Source organism: Bos javanicus, chromosome 22, assembly GCF_032452875.1.
Source record: "Bos javanicus breed banteng chromosome 22, ARS-OSU_banteng_1.0, whole genome shotgun sequence".
NCBI classification, from domain to species: Eukaryota; Metazoa; Chordata; class Mammalia; order Artiodactyla; family Bovidae; genus Bos; species Bos javanicus.
The window spans coordinates 50,246,976-50,265,423 of NC_083889.1; the positions used below are offsets into that span (position 1 = coordinate 50,246,976).

At 56.0% G+C, this 18,448-nt stretch overlaps 1 protein-coding gene across 2 annotated transcripts in view; it reads right to left on the reverse strand.

The window, feature by feature from the left end:
* SEMA3F (semaphorin 3F) overlaps positions 1-8,521 on the reverse strand; it is a 39,119-nt gene extending 30,598 nt beyond the window's left edge. Inside the window, exons 1-3 of one of the 2 annotated variants that reach the window (XM_061396864.1) lie at positions 8,396-8,521; positions 7,019-7,239; positions 3,017-3,170 (exon numbers count right to left, since the gene is read on the reverse strand). The gene's annotated coding sequence lies outside the window, so the exon portion shown is untranslated. The remainder of the gene's footprint in view (positions 1-3,016; positions 3,171-7,018; positions 7,240-8,395) is intronic. The other variant, XM_061396865.1, reaches the window with a different exon arrangement.
* Between the last annotated feature and the right edge of the window lie 9,927 nt (positions 8,522-18,448).

An 18,448-nucleotide genomic window follows, 5' to 3' on the forward strand; every position in this document is an offset into this window, starting at 1 on the left:
CACACACACAGGCCTCTCAGCACACGGAGGCCTTTAGTGGCAGTGGTGTCGGAGGAAGGGGACAGCAGAAGAGAAAAGAGTTGGAGCTAGGCTTGGCTACACATAGTGGAATGATGCCAGTTCTCTTGTAATCACTGTGAGAAGGTTGAATAATCAATAGAAATCAAAACAATTATAGTTGCAGCAGTGAATCTATACTGCACCCTTGTCCTGTTGTGTATCATGCTGGGATGAGCACTTTGTATCACTATATATGTTATTATATATATAATATGTATTATTGGGAGGAACATTGTAGCCTACGGTGATTTTATCTCCAGTTTCAGGGGACTCCTTGAAACCAGCCTGATGCCTGACCAGGAAGCCCTGCATGCCATTCACAATCCCACTGAGAAGCAAGTCCTGCTGCCCCATTGTACAGCTGAGGAAGAGGAGACTGGGAGAAGCGGAGTGAGGCCTGTAACCACCAGCTGTGGTGTGAGAAAAGCAGCATTTACCGGAGCTACGGGAAGGCTCCAGGAGGAAAGGGCCAGGCCACGGGGCCCACATGGAGCCAAGGGCCTGCAGACCAGTGCTGCGGGGGCTGGCAATGAGTGCTAGAGCCATACGTGGCACTTAGGGAGTTCAATAAATCTTTATTGAATGAATAAGAGGGCAAATCCCTGTAACACCAGATCCAAGAGGGAACATGAGCCAAGAGGCCAGGAGCCAACTCCCTGCCTGCTACCCAGCTCCTCTGGACTGGCTGCCCCAACCCGACACTCTCACAGCCACCCTGAGTCCTTCTGTCTTTCTGTCTCAGTGCTACTCAGCTGTGCCAGCTCTACCTGAGAGCCACCCAGGATGCCCCGTGGGGCCACCTGAACAGAGGCCAGGTCAGGCTGACCCTTGCCTGGCCTCTGTCCCTCCTTCCTCTGTGGACACCCAGACCCCAGGCATGCCCAGTCCCTATGGCCCATACTAGTGCCGGTCTGGACATGCAAGGTGGTAGGAAGTTCAGAGATGGTTAAGCCAGGTCTGGTTCCCCACCTTGACCGATTCTCTGGGGTTCCCATCCTGGAGCAGTGCCCTCTCCCTTCCTACATGAGGACAGGCCCTTGGGGTGACATCCTGGCTGTTCAGCCTTGGGCTCAGCTTCCCAGAGCTCCTGAGGTCCCACAGAGCCTGATAGTGAGGGCTACAAATGAGAAAGAATTGGCCCCCTTTATCCCAGTCGCCACCCATGGGGATAGTGCTGGTAACAGGCAGGAGAGCTTTGAAGGTCTCCCCCAGACACCCCCAGCCTTCAGCCTGGCCCAGACTTTGTTTCTGGCAGTGCTCATGCCTGTTTAGTTTCCTTCTTGCTCTTCCAGGCTGTGCTGTTGGGGGCTGAAGTGCAGCCCTGGGCCTCCTGCTGCCTGTCTAACCTCTGTCTACACTATTTGCCTCTATCTGGCCTCCACTGTGGGTAAACTTGAGAAAACTTGCCCTCTTGGTCTCTGCATCTGGAAGGCTGGACAAGGCAGGCCTGGGCCTCAGGGACCGGCCATGCCCCCTCCACGAAGGTGGCCCACTAAACCATCACTCTCTCCTCTGCCTGTGTCTCCGGGGAACCTGTTTCCCGGGCCTAGCCGGCTGAGCAAGCCTTGGCCCGCCCAGCCCTAGCGTTGCTGGCTCAGGTTTCCCCACTTTCTGGTTTTCTCATCTCCTCTGCCCCAGGCGCTGCCTGCTTTCTGGCCCAGCCCCCACCCGCCCGGAACTGGATCCCAGAGAGGGGGAGTGATGGAAAGGGGGCCCCCAGGAGGGGGTACAAGGCCGTGCTTGCTGCACCGGGAAGGGGGCGGGCGGTGAGGAGTCACCCACGCCTGGCTCAGCCTTCTGCCCAGCCTGCCCCAGGGGCTGGCTCCGAGCCGATCAAAAGCTGGAACGACCCACCTCCCTGGCTGCTCCCCAAAGCTGCCTCTAGGCCTTTTCTGCTGTTGTCCCCTCTGCTAGGAATGCTCTTCAGTACCAGTGTAAGCCCTGTGTTTCCTCTAGCCCAGAGCCTGTGGCCACCTCCATCACCCTCCACACACTGTCCCTTTCTGCACAAGGGGCCAGGCTCCCTTCTTGAGGCAGCTTCATCCTCCCCTTCCATTCTGGAGCCCTGCAGGCCTCCCAGGCCTCTTTGAAGAGTTCTGCCCTCGCTCTCATCTCTGGGTCTTCGCACATGCTGATCCCCTGTGCTGGAATGCCTTTCCTATTTCCTCCTAGATCCTGTAGGCCTCTGGGAAGACACGACCTCCCAGGAAGCCAGTCCTAATGTTTGGGTCAGAAGGTTTTTTAGACCCTAGGGGTCCTGCAAGTCCATCCAGAGACCGAGACACCCAGGTCTCTCTGTGTTCTGGCTGGGCCCCACACAGACTCATCAGCCGCTGCTTCTCGTGTGCATTCAGAGTGAACAAAAGAGGGAGTCATGGGATCTGAGTTGCCCATACTCATCTCATCCCATGTTTGTATTACTGTGTGTGTGTGTTTGTATATTGAGGGAGGTGGGGGTCGGGTGAGCCTAAGCTTGACTGGCTGCCAAGTGACCCATGACCATCAGCCAGCCTGAGCATATCCTGTTTAGATAGAGGCCAGACAGCCATCCCTTACCCACTCGGGCCTGCCCAGCCCTTGCTGGGGAGCCCAGGTCCAGGGCCTAGAGCTCAATCCTTATCTGCTCCAGAAAAGAATCTTTACTAAGAACTGAGATGGAAATTCTGCATTTCCCCTGCCCCCATGGTGCAGGCCTTTTTTCTGGGTGGCTGGGCCCAGGATCATTTACGGTTGGGCAGCCCCCACCACTGGGTAGAGGTGGGGGCTGCGGAGTGTGGCTCAAAAGACCTTGGATCTGGAGCCACTCCTTGGTTTTGCTCAGCTCAGTTGAGACAGTCCTATCCTTCCAGCTGCTCAGGCCAAAAAGTCTTCGAATCAGCCTGGACTCTCACATCTCCATCTAGACCTTTCAACTTCACCTTTAAAATATACAAAATGTCAGGTGACCACTTCCTACCTTCTCCCTGGCCGCCAGCTCCGCAGTCATCGCCTCTGCAGCCACCACCTCCGCGGCCAATCTCGTTTCTCGCCTGACAGGGACAGGAGCCTGCTTTCTGGGCTCCCTGCTTCTGCTCTTGCCTCCTGCTAACCAGCCAGGATTCGGAGAAGCCCTGTTAAAATGGAAGTCAGGGCCTGTCTCTCTTTTGACCAAAGTTCTCAATGGCTCCTACTTCCTTGAGAGTCAAAGCCAAGTCCTTGCAGTGGCTGTCTCCCCAGCCCCCCTCCTCATCTGACTCACGTCCTCCTGCTCTTGGCTACAGCCTCCTCTCTCTCTTCCTCTCACACCAGGCACACTTCAATGACTGTTCCCTTAACCAACAAAGGTCCGTCTAGTCAGAGCTATGGCTTTTCCAGTAGTCATGTATGGATATGAGAGTTGGACTATAAAGAAAGCTGAGTGCTGAAGAATAGATGCTCTTGAACTGTGGTGTTGAAGAAGACTCTTGAGAGTCCCTTGGACTGCAAGGTGATCCAACCAGTCCATCCTAAAGGAAATCAGTCCTGAATATTCACTGGAAGGACAGATGCTGAAGCTGAAACTCCAATACTTTGTCCACCTGATGCAAAAAACCGACTTAATGGAAAAGACCCTGATGCTGGGAGATTGAAGACGAGAGGAGAAGGGGATGACAGAAGATGAGATGGTTGGATGGCATCACTGATGCGATGGACATGAGTTTGAGTAAACTCCGGGAGCTGGTGATGGACGGGGGAAGACTAGTGTGCTGCGATTCATGGGGTTGCAAAGAGTTGGACACGACTAAGCGACTGAACTGACTTAACCTGAATGATCTTCCTGCAGGCATCCCCCTGCCAGCCCCTTACCTCCTTCAGATTTTTGTTCAGATAGTCCCTGTCACAAGTAGTATCTGTCACCACCACCCCAATGCACTTGACTTTGCCTTCCCTTCCTCTCTTTTTCTCCTCCTTTATTTCTTGTTTTTTTTTGCTTATTGTTTATTGTCCATTTTTCTACCCCTGGTAGACTATCAGCATCAAGAGGGCAGGAACTGTTCTATTTGCTTTTTCCCCAGCACCCAGAACACAGACTGGGATATAGCATCCTCACGGAATGAGAGAAGGGCTCTGCCCAGGGCCCCTCTGCACTCTGGCCAGGGGCTGGGTGCTGCTTCCTACCCTGATCTTTGGGCCTCTGCTCCCACTCCCTGGAGCTGTGGACAGGGCAGGGATGGATGCCCATGTGCTGCTTCTTCCTCCACGGAAGAGAGGGCCTGAGGAGAGAATGTCTCCAGCTACGGCCCCAGAGACTCAAGGTCAACTTTGCCTTGGCTTTAAAGACAGGGAAAATCTAGTTGTGAGTGCCCCCCCACCTCCCCCGGCCAGGGGCAGGCATAGTCCTTCAGGCAGAGGTGTGTCTCAGAGCTAGGGGAGACCAGGGCAGGCCCCCAACCAAGCGAAGTACGCTGGGCTCTGATCCTGTGGGTTTCTGGCTGCCTCCCAGGCCCACATCTGCTCCACACACCCCCTTCCATGTGTCTGTGTGGCCACAGTCCTGGGGGAGGGGGGCCCAGGGAGGGTCCTGCAGCCAGGCCTGCAAGCCGAGATCTGGACTTACTTAGTTCCAAATGACTGGGGAATGTCCCTTCCGTGACAGCCGCGGCATGGCCTCCCCTGGTCCCTCGTTGCCAGCAGGGAAATGGGGCCCAGATAAGGCAACCCCCCGAAGTGGGAGGGGCTGGTGGGCAGACCCTGGGCACCCTGCCATCCTGGTCCTCCTCCCTTAGCCTGGATTCAATACGAGGCCACTGTCCTTAGCCTCAGACCAGAGATCTAAGGCCAGAGTATCCCATCTGGGTCTCCATCCCTCAGGAGCCAGGAAATGGAGGATCTTGGCCAGTGCCATCGCCTATTCTAGGCTGTAAGGCATCTGGGGCACAGCAGCATTGGGACTGGCCAAGGAGGAAGGCTCCATGCAGAGAATCTCCCTATTACAGCTCATGGCCTCTTGCCTTAGAGGAGTATCAGGTAGCAGGGCGGATGCCAGGCAGTGGGGAGCTGGGACTGCCCTGGCCAACCTAGTGCCTGCTAAGCACTCCATCCAGAATGATGAACCTCCCTGCTCCGCATGTGGTTCGCAGGGCAGTGAAGCCAAGCCTACACCCCCTGCCCTGGGACAGGGTGCCATCCTGCCCTGTGAGGGTTTAATTTCCGAACATAACTGGGTGGAGTGGACCCCTTGGCCTTACCTGGCCTCTGAACCTGCATCCAGGAATCAGGGGCTCCACTTGTGCTATCTGTGGAGTCTTAGAAAGGATGAGGGCCTCTGGCTTACATTGGTCAGAACATCACTGTGCACCCATTTCACAGAAAGGAATACCGAGTCCTTGAGGAGCAGGAGCCTGGGCAACCTTGTCTGGGGATTCCAAACTAGGGTCCCCTTGAATGTTGGGGTGTAGCCTCTGATTGAGGAATGACTAGGACTGGCCTGAGGGTAATGAGGGCAGTAGAGTCTGATTTAAGATTTTACAGGATTCCTCTGGCTTCTGGGGGCCAGAAGGGGAGTTGTGAGCATCAAGCGAGAGGACAGGAACCTGGGTAGATCACTAGGAGAGCTGCTGGGGATGCTCAGCTCAGCCAGGGTCCCCTCACTTTTCCCTTTTGTGTATGAGATCTGACCCAGACTTTTGGAATGGGGAAAGTAGCTTCCTTCCTAGCCTTATACACCTCCACATGTGGCCTGGCTGGCCGGGCTCCCTGCCCCGCTCCCCTGAGACAGTGGTTTAAGCTTTAATCCGAGGACAAGTTTCAGCAAAGCTCATGTTTGCCGCGGAAGGAGCAGGGACCAACCTAGATGGAGGGATAAGGTGGGAGGGGGATTTGGAGGGAGGGAAGGGGCAGGGCCTGCCTAGGGAGAGATCAGAAATCCACACTCCACCCTCTGGCCGGCCTGCCTCCAGCACCTCCGGACTATTCCTGCCACTTAGAGCGATGCATTCAGGTGTCCACAGCCTGTCTGAACACCTACTGTGTGCTGCATCTACATCAGTCACATCCACTCAGCTCACAGGGAAGGTCTCTGGGCCCAAGCTGTACTCTTCAGGCAGCAGTCCTGGTCAGGTCCTGATTCCCCAGGATGCTGGTCAGGAGCACAGAGGAGCATTTCCTCCTCAAAAGGAAGTCGCTGCCCTCCCTTTCCCCTTCCCAGTTGCTGGTCTCCTCACAATCCCTGGGGGAAAACTGGGGCCCCCAGCTTGCCCGACCCCTTGTCCTCTCCTGAAGTACCCACAATTCCTGTCCTTGAGCCCAAGCTGCCCCGACTTCTCTTTGCCCCATTCCTCATTGCAGCCCTTCCGCTCCCCCAACCATAAGGCAGCCTTCTCCCTACTCCTCTCTGTGCAACCAGCCCCTGCCTGCGGGAGAGGAGGCACGCAGAGAGCTGGGTGGCTGGAACAAGGAAGAAATTCCAGCACACATTCTGCAGGCAGAGCCAGCCACGTGGGTAGGGCTGATCTGTAGTTCCCAGATTCAAATACTGTCTCCCCAAAAAGGCCCCCCAACTGCCCAGCTAGTCGCTGTCCCCTGAACTCTTAGAAGACAACCTCTCTACCTTGTGTATTGGTCAAATGTCACATATTCATTCTGCAGGTATCACGAGTGTCCTGCCTCAAATTCCATGAAATTCCAAAAACCAAAACTTGAATTTTCCACTCATCTTCAACTATTCACATAGCACTTACATTATATTTGGGCTTCCCTGGTGGCTCAGACAGTACAGAATCTGTCTACAATGCAGGAGACAGAGGTTCAGTCCCTGGGTTGGGAAGATTCCCTGGAGAAGGGAATGGCCATCCACTCCAGTATTCTTGCCTGGAGAATCCCACGGACAGAGGAGCCTGGCGGTCTCCAGTCCATGAGGTCACAAAGAGTCGGACACAACTGAGTGACTAACCAACTGCCAGGCCATGGAGGCTAATGTCTCCACACATCTCATAGTCACTCTGGACCACGAACTTCAGACGGTCTGGTGGAGTCTCCTCTGAGCTGAGGGTGCAGTTCTGGGAGGATGGACAAAATGTGTCAGACTGGGCTTCCCTGGTGGTACAGTGGATAAGAATCTGCCCGCCAATGCAGGAGACTCAAGTTCGATTCCTGATCCTGGAAGATCTCACATGCCAAGGAGCAGCTAAGCCTGTGAGCCGTGATGACTGAAACTGTGCTCTGTAACAAGAGAAGCCACCGTAATGAGAAGTCCACACGTGGCAACTAGAGTAGCCCCAGCTTGCCACAACTAGAGAAAAGCCCATGCAGCAACGAAGACCCAGCACAGCCAAAAAGTGGGTCAGACTGCCACTGAGCCCCTGCCCATTGGGTAAGTAAGCTCCCAAATCCCAGCTTCCCATGCTGATTCTCCACCCGAGTGTGGGCTGAAGTTTTAACAAAATTGTCCCCAAGGAGTGGTGGTGGTAGTTTAGTCACTAAACTACTCTTGCGACCCCATGAACTATAGCCTGCCAGGCTCCTCTGTCCATGGGATTTTCCAGGCAAGAATACTGGAGTGGGTTGTCATTTCCTATTCCAGGAGATCTTCCCGACCCAGGGATTGAACCTGGATCTCCTGCATTGCAAGCAGAATCTTTACCTACTGAGCAACAAAATTGTCCCCAAGGAGTGGTAGGCTAGGGTTATAGGCTTGGGGTTGAGAAAAAGGGGCCACCTCAGGAGACCCTAAAGGCACAGAGTTTGGAGGATCAAGTTCCTGCAGGGCCCAGGCCTGCCCTGGACCCTACACCTTGGAGAGGCCCCTTGAGGGCTGGGAGATGGGTCTCAAAATAGGAAATGAGAAACACGAGTCTCACAGAAGTGTGGAGACTGGTGTGCAGCCTGGGTGGTGGCAGAGGCTGTGCAGCTCTGGTCTTGCTCTCCGAGCAGCCACCAGGGCTCCCGTGGACGTGGGAACACGGGCAGGCGCAGCCAGGGACACTGAGCTCTTTGATCTCACCGGGCCTCACTCTGCCTACCCAACCATCAGGGCCAGCAAGGCTGGGGCTGCAGTACGAGTGCACGCAAGTGTGGAAAGGTCTCCTTGGGACCCCATCAAGGACCCTCTGACTCCAAGCCTAGCTGCCTGAGGGTCTTACCCACCCGTGGCCCACGTACATTCTTTTGCTTATTCTCTGGAGACCAGTTTCCTCATCTGGAAAATGAGAGCTAGTCTCTCATCTCAGGGTGCTGGGAGGATGAAAGGAGCCACTACGAGCGGGTTGCTGGGAGCAGCATCTGGTATGTAGGGCATTCTCTGCCTATGTCACCTTTGCTATGACTCACTGCTTCTCTCCAGTGGATGCCAGAGAGACCCAGGGGCATGAGGGCTTACCTGAACTCCTCTGCCATGGGCTGGAGCCCCAGGAGAGAGTGGGGACCCTTTTCAGCCAGCAGAAGGGACTCCATATCCAGCCACTGTCTCAGCTCCTCAGACAGCCAGGACCTACAGGGCGGCACACAGGATTGCCCCACTGGAGCCTCTACCAGCAAAGGCAACCACACCGTCCTCCCAGGTAGAGGCCTGCATGCCGGCTGTCAAGGGAATGCGGTGATAGCACAGGAGGGACTCCCAGGTCACACACCTGCTTCCCTCTAGGCCAGCCCCACTCTGGCCCTGACTGCAATGTCCAGCCCACAGTTTCTGCAAACCTCTATGACTCAGGAGCTCTCGGGGTCAGCAAGGTGACGAGGCCCCAGATCAGCTTGGAGCTTGGCCAGGGGATATCCAAGCGGGTGTGTATACGCGGAGGGCTGAGAGAGTGACTCAGGAATGGCCACACAGAGGAAGTGACAGTGTCACTGGGCCTTAAAGAACCAGAGATCTCCCAGCTTGAAGGATGAAGGAACAACTTGGGCAAGAGGCTGGAGGCATGACCTGTCAAGGTGTCCTGGAGGCCAGATCACCGGGCTGTCTCGAGCAGAATCAGTGTCGGAGTCTACTAGAGATGCGTGTTGGCGAAGGGGATAGGAGAAGTGGCAGAGGAGCTTCATTTTGACCCTTGCAAGAGCCAGGAAGGCCCTCGCTGAGCTCAGCAGAGGCAGAGTAAGGGCAGATGTGGACCGGGAACAATCCCTGGGGAGCTGTCAATCAGAGGAAGAGGCCCAGTGACAGGACACCAGGCAGCCCAGACAGCTGGTGAGCTAGTCAGAGGGGAAGCAGAGGTGCAGGGAACCAGGTCAGCCCTTCACAAGGAGCTGGGGTGGGGGGCTCCTGTTGACCTCCAGCCTGCAGGCCTTTCTGCCCCTGAGCATAGTCTATTGGTAGATTTGTGTTAGCTTTGCTGGAGAGACAGGCTGCCTTCTCTGGAGAAGATGCTGTTTTCATTACTCATGGGCAGCTGGGAGGCTTGGAGACGTGTGCGAGGGCAAAGGTCACAGGTGGGTCTCTATTGTATCTTCTACACACCTGGCTGCCATTCAAGGACACCCCAAGATGACCCCTGGGCTTGGGCAGGACCCACCCGTTTCCAAGGAGGTCTGGGCTACTCCTCAGAAACCTCGCCCCACTTACGTTTCTTCACACGCGGTGAGACTGCAGCCCAGAGGAAGAGTGCCTCACACAAGCGGCTCAGTGGTGTTCATCGGCCTTCCTCCCAGGCCCCCATAAATGAGAATTCCTAGCAGAGAGTGGGCTCAGACTGGCTTCCAGAGCTCTCAGAGCCTCTCTATCCTCCTTGCTCTCTCCCCTCACCGGGGCCGCAAGCTTAGCAGAACCTCCCTATCCAGGGCACTGCTCCTGGAGGGCTCCAGGCTGTCTGCTTTTCCCTGAAAATACCTGCCACCCTCCCCCGGCCTGCATCCTGTGGGCGCCCCTGCCTGACCACCACTCTGCCAGCCCTGCCTGGGGACTCTGATGGGTCGTGGCTCCTCCAAGGACTTCTTCAGGAAGTAAATGCCTGAACCAGGGCAAGGAGGGATGGGGAGGGGTGGGGAGAGAGGCCCAGGTGGGGCTGCAGGGCAGGGACCACAGAAAGACACCCAGCCTCAGTCTCCCCAGGGGTTGCCTGGGGTGCTGGGTGGCAGGCCAGGCTTTTGGCCGCCCTGCCCCCACCAGCTGTGGGGCTGCCGGCAGCTCAGAGGCCCCTTTGTCCCTTATCTTCTCTGCCTCCTAGGTGGCAGTATCCAGATAAACATCCCATTTGGGGCTGAAATTCCAGCCCGGCTGCCCACTTCCCCACCTGGGGGTCTGAGACCTGCCAGCTGCACACCTTCCCCAGGACCCCCTCCCCCATCTGCACACTGGGACTTGCACCCCGCACCATTCAGCCAAGCAGAGTCATGACTCACACACACACACTCACTCTGTGGGCCACTTTGAGGCCCCTCCCCTTCTCCCATTTCCACCCCGCATAGCTGGAGTGGGGAGGTGTGCGAAGGAGCCCCAGACCTGAAACTGAAGAGCTGACCCTTGTGTGATCCCCCAAAGACACCCCCAGGCAACCCCAAGACACAGGCACATCCCTGAGCTTCTTGGACCACCCCTCTCAGTGACTCAGTCTCCATCTCCCAGCCCCGCTCAGCTTCTCTTCTTCCCTGTCTCCCCCCTCCCCCCTCATTAAGCCTCCTAAACCCGGCAGCTCCCTGAAGCAGGAAATTGCATTCTGCCAAGATTAAATGGACTTGAACGCCCTGCCTCTGCCCGAGAGGGAGGGGAGCTGAAAGGAGCCAAGTTTGCTGGGGGTGGGGGCCCTAGGTTGGGGAGGGGGATCCCAAAGTTGGGGGGGCTCTTTCAGGACGGGATGGGGGCTGCCTGAAGGGCAGAGGGGAGACGACAGGGACTGCAGGAAGGCAGTGGGTCAGGGTGCTGGCCTCTTCTTCTGGCTGCAGTGGGAACCAGACGCCGCAGAGAGAGGAAGCCACTCTGTGGGGGTGGGGGTGCGTTCCCATTAGGTAGGGGAAGGGGTGGGTAATAGAAAAGGGGGCAGGGGGAGGGGGCGGGAGGAATGGTGATTGGGAGGTGAGAGGGGATGCCTGTCAGGTTGAGATCCGACCTACAGGAAATGGAAAATGAACCTTGGGGGATGCACGCACTGCTTTTTGAAGTACCCAGAAGGAGGGGCTGGCACATCTCCCCCCACACACACCCCCCACCCTCCACCCCCGGCCCAAGATCTCATAGCAAGGATAGGCAGGTCGGTTAGGGACCCCTGTGTGCCCTCAGGTCCCTGGGGAGCCCGGTGTGCAGTCCTACAGGCACCCAGGACCCCAGAGCCCCTGTCCCTGCACTATCTGGAAGTCTCCCATCTGGAGACAGAGAGCACTGACAGACCTTCCCAGGAAAGATGCTAGAAGGTCCATATGCCCCCTACCCCCAGTCCTAGGCAGCAGGCGAAGTGGGGGCTGAAGCCTTGTGAGGGGTGCCAGGCAGGAGCATCCAGATACTGTGTCCCCAGCAGCCCCACAGCCTGTAGATGGGGCTTGTGGGAGGGGCCATGCCGGTCCCCTCTTTCCCCAGGTAGGCAGGAGCAGGGACAGTTGGACTACGGGTGGGCCTCCCATGGGCAGCTCCCACTAGGGGCCCAGTCCAGCTCTGAGTCTGGGTCAGGCCTTCAGAGCTGGATCGGGCCATGCGGGCTGGAGGAGCAGGAAGAACTGCTGGTCTAAGCTGGCTCAGGCATTATTCCTGGGACCACCCATCCCACAGTCATGACCATGGGCAGCAATGTTTACTGAGCACCCACTGTGTGCCAGCCTGTGCTTGGCACTGGGGCAGTGGTGGACACTAGGAAGGACAGCCCAGCTTGACTGGTGTAGTGGTGGGCAAAGGATGGCCACGGGCAGGGTCTTCCTGGAGCGCAGCAGAGGCCATTCATGTGCCAGGAAGAGAAGACAGGTTGTCTGAGGAGGGCCTGGGAGGGCTTCAGCCCGGCTGATCGTGGGCAGGCAGCAGTTAGCCATGGGGCTGAGGGGTGGGAGGTCCGTGTGGTCATCAAGCAGGACTGATGGGACAAAGGCAGCTGCAGGACTCTCGTGAGCTCCAGGGTGGGGCTGGGGGCCCTGCCTCCCCACCACCACCACCTCTAGCCCTGCCCTACTCAGGGCTGTTTATTCAGATGCTGGTACCCATTTCAGGCAACCTGAGCTGGGCAGATGGTTTCCTAGGAAGGACTCTGGCTCCTGGCTCCAGTCTGGCGGCTGGTGAAAAATGGGCTTCACCTGTCCAGATGTGGGGCAACTGACCCCATGTCCCTAGGAGGTGGGGCAGGTGTCTGCCTGGCTAGTGCATCGGGGTGGGGGGTCACCCTGGCAGGCCCTGGGAAAGACAAACCAGTCTCTGGGAAGGGAGTGCCTGCTGGGAAAGAACCAAATAAGGCTGAAGGTATAAGTAACCCCACAGTCTGCTCCCCAGTGTTCCTGGCCAGAACGTCCCTGGTCACTTCCTGGTTGGGTTCTCTGTCTCCGGTCAGATGCGTGGAGCCAGTTTCCTGGGAGATCTGAATTGGCCTGTCCTTCAGGTCAGTGAGAGCCAGTGACCCGAGGCCCTGCCACTGCCTGAGGCTGACTTCGTGTCCCCAGGCTATCCGTTGTTGTGAACAAGAGGTGCCCCTTGCAGTCCCCCAGCAACCTCCCCAGAGACCTGTCTCAGGGAAAGCCAATCAAGACCGCTCCAGCTCTGAGGGGGTTATTCCTAGGTCCTGACATGCCTCCCCTCCCAGTCAGGGCTGCAGTTTCAGGACCACGGGACCTGGCCAGCTCAGCAGCCCGGGGACCTCTCCTCAAAGAAGATGGCCTAGTCCCACCTCCTGGGGATCCCCAGTCTCCTGTGTCCCTCATCACAGGTCCAGCCACTCTGGGGGGTCAGCACTGTCCCCCCTGCCCGCAGGACTGTGAGCTCTGGGAGGATGGAGACCACATCCATCTCAGTCACACTTGGTCCCCAGGTCCTGGGAGCCCTGGGTAACAGCTCAACCAGTTAGCCACAAGGTACAGCTGCATTTCCAACGCTTTAAGGCAAACTCATTCAATTGCCTCACACACAGACCAGCCCCGTGGTGGGCCCCTCTCTTTTATGGGCCCCAATGTGGTGGTGGTAGGGTGGGGTATAGACATTAGGCAGGTATGGTTTCTGCCTGTTCGGAGCTTGGAATCTTCCTGGAAGACAGGCCTGGGACTGAGGAAATAGGTGCCACGACCCTGGGTCCCCAAAGAAACCCAGAGAAGCCCGAGGTGAATGGGCTGTCAGAGCATTAGGAGACCAGGAGGGCTATGAGGTTGGGGCTCAGGGGTGCCTCCTGTAGGGGCTCCGTGGAAAGCACTGTCATCAGGTGGGTGGGTTGGGAGGGCTTCTCAGCTTCTAATCTCTAGCCTGCTCAGCCAGCAGTAGGGACCTGCCTCAATGACACTCGGTGCCCCTCACACTGCCAGCTCTGACCTGCTCCCTGCCCCCATGGCTGGATCGCCTAAACAGCTGACAGGACAATTCATATCCTCAGCAATCACCCCTTAGCAACCACCCCTATACCCCTATACTCAGACAGCCTTAGCTCCATGCAAAGGGAACTGAACTCCACTCCCCTACCAGAAGGCCTATTCAACCACCCTTTCCTGTTGACCAGGCCTGCCAAGACTGGCCTGGGCTGAAAGCCCTGCCCTGGCCTTCTGAGTAAATGTCCCCATCCCAGTACCCTTCCCCTACAACACTGTACCCTGGGTTAGCACTGGCCCTGCTCCCAGCTCCCAAGGCTGTGCAGATGGTGAGCTGTGGAATTTCAGACAGGTCTGCTGTCTCTGAACCTTTGGGGTCTCCTGCTCTAGAGCAGGGATGCTCACCCCGACAGCTTGCAGGTGGCTGGCAGGAAAAGAAGATGGGGCTGGTATATCCCACAGGCTATAAATAGTTGCTGGCATTTCCTCAGCTTCTCTTTCAAATACCCCCTGGGGAGTCAGGCTTCTAGGCCCAGATTCCTGGTTCTAAAGCCCCAGGGACCCCTTTCCACTGAGGCAGGGCAATTTGGGGCCTTTTGATGTTCAGGCATCACGCTGGTCCAGGCATACCATCTCTGGAGCGAGAGGCCTGGTTCCTGCCTGATGTGAGTACACAGGATATGGGGGACAGGGCGCTGCCTCTGACCCTAGAGATGGTGCCTAGAAACTAGGCCATCAGGTATCCTGGGTGGGGTGGTTTCTATTCCCATGCCACTGACACCCATCTTGCCCTGCTGGTCCCCCTCTCACCCACACTCCTCCTCTGAGTCAAGATGGGGGCTCCAGTGCTGCACCAGCCTGCCAGGGCCAGCAGACTTTCTTGGAGGGTCTGAACAGTCCTCTAGCTGATGCCAAGCCCCCAGTTTGCACTGAGTGAGGCTTGCCAGACGCCTGCTGCTCACAAGAGAAATCTCAGGCAGCCCTGCTCCTTAGTACTTTAGCTGCAGGCTCTCAAGTGTGGAGGCCTTGGTAGAAGTGTAGTGTGGTTCAGTATCAGTTCCCTGATACCAGGAAGCTCTTCAGAAGCCTAGGAGCCACAGATGGCTGGGGGAGAGAGGGGTCTGGCCCTGTCTGGGTGTCATAACCTTAGGGGTGAGGGGTCACAGGCTGTAGAGAGGAGATGCTCCACCTGGGACATTCTCATTCTCACCTAGGGCTTGGGCTGGGGTTCTCTCCTCCCCAGCCTAGCCTGGGGCTTCCCTGATCTGGGTGTCTGGGAAGGATAGGGACTGACAGAAAAGTGGGCAGGTGGTGATGGGCTGGCCATAACACCACTCTATCTTGTTCCTGGGGTTCTCTGTGGCCTCCCCAAGGTTGGCCTGCCCATCTATGACCTCTGAAGGGCTGTTACTATATAGTCTCAACTCTTGGGCTCAAGGAACAGGTAAGATGGAAGTGACTTTTCTTTGGCCTTGGCCCCCATCTGCTGGCCCTGCAGTGCTTGGCTTTGGCACTCCACATCCATCCTGGGGAAGGAGGGCCCCTCTACCCAAATGACTGATGGGGTGGGAGCACAGCCATAGGGAGAGCACAGGGGAGGCGGGGAGGGCGGCCTTGTTGCAGGACTCTCCCCATCTTCTGCCTTGAAAGCTTTTCTCTGGGGGAGGCATCACCTGTGGGGTATGGATCTGCTATAGAGACAAGTCAAAGTGTAAAGGAATTACATGAACATGAGGCATGATGGGGTACTGCATGGGGCTTGGGGCCCCATCATTCTCTAGACCCAGGCTACTCTGCTCAGAGGGGCAACCACCTGTCTGTCCTGGATGGTTGGCTCCTCTTCTCCCAGTCAGGAGGCAGGTGGGGCGAGGAGGGGATGCTGGGCCTCAAGAATTTACAATGACCAGACTAATGAAGTGGGGTCCTGAGCAGAGAGGACACTAGTGGGAGCGGAAGGGCAGGGACTGGACAGTGTCTGCATCCCTCTCCCTCGATCCTTCTCAGATGCCCTCTGCCCAAATCCAGCCAGCACAGGGTTCCCTAAGCTAAGCTCCTTAATACCAGGACACAGTATAAACAACATCTGTGCCCTACTGTCCTGGGGTCTGTGTCCAGTGCCTTGATATCCTCACATGAGCCCTGGAGACATGGAGGGGAGGTCTGGGAGGGTCCCTACTGACTCTCTCTGCTCCTGCAAAGCCACACAGGCTGTACTCTCAACCAGGCCTCCCAAGTGTGCTGGCCTCTGCCTGCCCAGCCATGCAAAGCCATCACCTTTCCCCTGTGGACCTGGATCTGGACAGGGAACGGGGAAGAGGCTGCCCTCTTCTCTGGGGTCTAGGGTGCATGAAGGAGTCGGGGATGGATGGGGCCCAAGTCTTCCCACCGGCCCCTCTGGTCTTCTAGCCCCTCCCTTCTAAGATTCAGAAAAGAAAAGAGAAGAATGAGGTGTCTGAGGATGAGGATTGAGGGGTGGAAATTACCTCAACTGAATTTTAAAAACCCCTGGCTTGTTGCCATGGTAACAGAAAGGTGCATCCCATTGCCATGGCAACAGGCAAACACCGAGGTTTGCTGCTGGGATTGGGGATTTGGGAGGTGGCCGGAGGGGGTGGGTGGAGGAGGCTGAGCCTAGGCAGGAGCACTTTTTGTGTTGGGGTGGGGGGTTGCTATACAGCCTGGGATCACCTACCCCCACACTTCCAGGAGGCCAGGCTGGGTGCTTCTCCTGGTAGTGGGATCAGAGGAGAAAATACCGCCAGGAATAATCCCCTAACCTCTACAACCCACTCCCTTCTCAAATATCTCTGACCCGTAGGAGACCCGAGTGGGATTCTGAGCCTGCTTAACTGAGCTCTTAATTGGGCACAACCTGGACTTAGAGACCATCCAAGTTGGCCCGTTAAGGAGAGGAAGTCTGGGGGTTACTGTCAGTCACTGGTCCCCAAGAAAGAAAAGTGTATGGCCAAGAATTAGTTCCATGAGGTCTGGAGGACAATTATGTAACATACCCTGAGGACAGATGAACATACCTGGAGGGCTGCTACATACACCTGGAAGATGACAACACTTACCTGGAGGTTGGTTTCTCAAGGCGACAGTCCTTTCCTCCAAGAGCCTCCAGCCTCCAGGACTCCAGACCTATCAACAGAAACTTGCGTTAGTGTCAGGGTTCAGGGAGGGACAGAAAGTCTCCTCTGAGGACACTCTCAGGAACCCCAGGACAGCCTGGCAACCAGAAGCACAAGTCCCATTTGATAGGTCTTGGTGTGGGCTCAGGACTGACCTGTGCAGCCACTGGGTCCCAAATGACTGTCACACTACAGGCTCCACGCAAGAGACTGGACATTCAGGTTCATTGGCCCTATGGCCTGACATCCTACCATCAGAGTTGGTCTCTGGGGTTCCCAGTGACGCCAGAAGATGCTTGTTAGACACACCTGGGAGCATCTTGGCTCCCGGAGTCTCAGGCTTTTCCATTAATGCATTAGTGTAGCCAAGTTCAGAGATTATATGAGCTGCCTGTGGCCTTGGAGACCTGGCTCTGTGTGTGTGTCTGTGTGTGCAGGACAGTCAGCAAAGAAGGTGGGGGTGTCTACCCTCCCAGTCTCAGCCTCAAGCAGGCTTGTCACACTCTGGATTTCCAGACCCACTTCCAGAATTCCCTTCTGCCAAAAGCATGGCACAAGAGTTCTGAGGAAACACTGGAGCATCAATGAGGCTGTGTAGCCCCAGGCGACTACCAGGGTGGGTGGAAAGAAGAGTGAATCCGTCTAGGGGAAAAGCACCTCTCAGGCAGGTAAGAGATGCCTCCTGACTCTGGAGAAGCCAGAACCCAAGGCACTGTGATGACTCCTGCCCTTCCTCACTGCTGCCTTGGCCTGGTCTTCCAGGAGTCTGGGTACTTCTGGGTGAAAGAGAGGCATTCCTTTCCTCACTCCCCCAGCACAACTGCCCATCTCACAGGTGGGAAAGCTGAACCCAGAAGGGTCCTACCTCTGCTGAAGCTGCTCCACCCAGCCCTCAGAGGGGAGATCCAGCCCAGGGTCCTGCCTTCCCACCAGCCCAGTTGGCCCAGGTTAAGGAATTCTGAGGTCTGGACACCGGATGTTAAACACAAAACCATCCAGAAGGTTTCAGGAGCCCTTAGCAGCCCATATCCGCCCTGCTCAGTCAGACTGCGGGTAGGAAGTGCCTGGCTGGGGTCAGATGGGGAGATTACCATTCAGTCTTGAGAAACCTATATGTAGGTCAGGAAGCAACAGTTAGAACTGGACATGCAACAACAGACTGGTTCCAAATAGGAAAAGGAGTACGTCAAGGCTGTATATTGTCACCCTGCTTATTTAACTTATATGCAGAGTACATCATGAGAAACGCTGGGCTGGAAGAAGCACAAGCTGGAATCAAGATTGCCGGGAGAAATATCAATAACCTCAGATATGCAGATGACACCACCCTTATGGCAGAAAGTGAAGAGAAACTAAAAAGCCTCTTGATGAAAGTGAAAGAAGAGAGTGAAAAAGTTGGCTTAAAGCTCAATATTCAGAAAACTAAGATCATGGCATCCGGTCCCATCACTTCATGGCAAATAGATGGGGAAACAGTGGAAACAGTGTCAGACTTTATTTTTTTGGGCTCCAAAATCATTGCAGATGGTGATTGCAGCCAGGAAATTAAAAGACGCTTACTCCTTGGAAGGAAAGTTATGACCAACCTAGATAGCATATTCAAAAGCAGAGACATTACTTTGCCAACAAAGGTCTGTCTAGTCTAGGCTATGGTTTTCCCAGTGGTCATGTATGGATGTGAGAGTTGGACTGTGAAGAAAGCTGAGCGCCGAAGAATTGATGCTTTTGAACTGTGGTGTGGGAGAAGACTCTTGAGAGTCCCTTGGACTGCAAGGAGATCCAACCAGTCCATCCTAAAGGAGGTCAGTCCTGGGTGTTCATTGGAAGGACTGATGCTGAAGCCGAAATTCCAATACTTTGGCCACCTCATGCAAAGAGTTGACTCATTG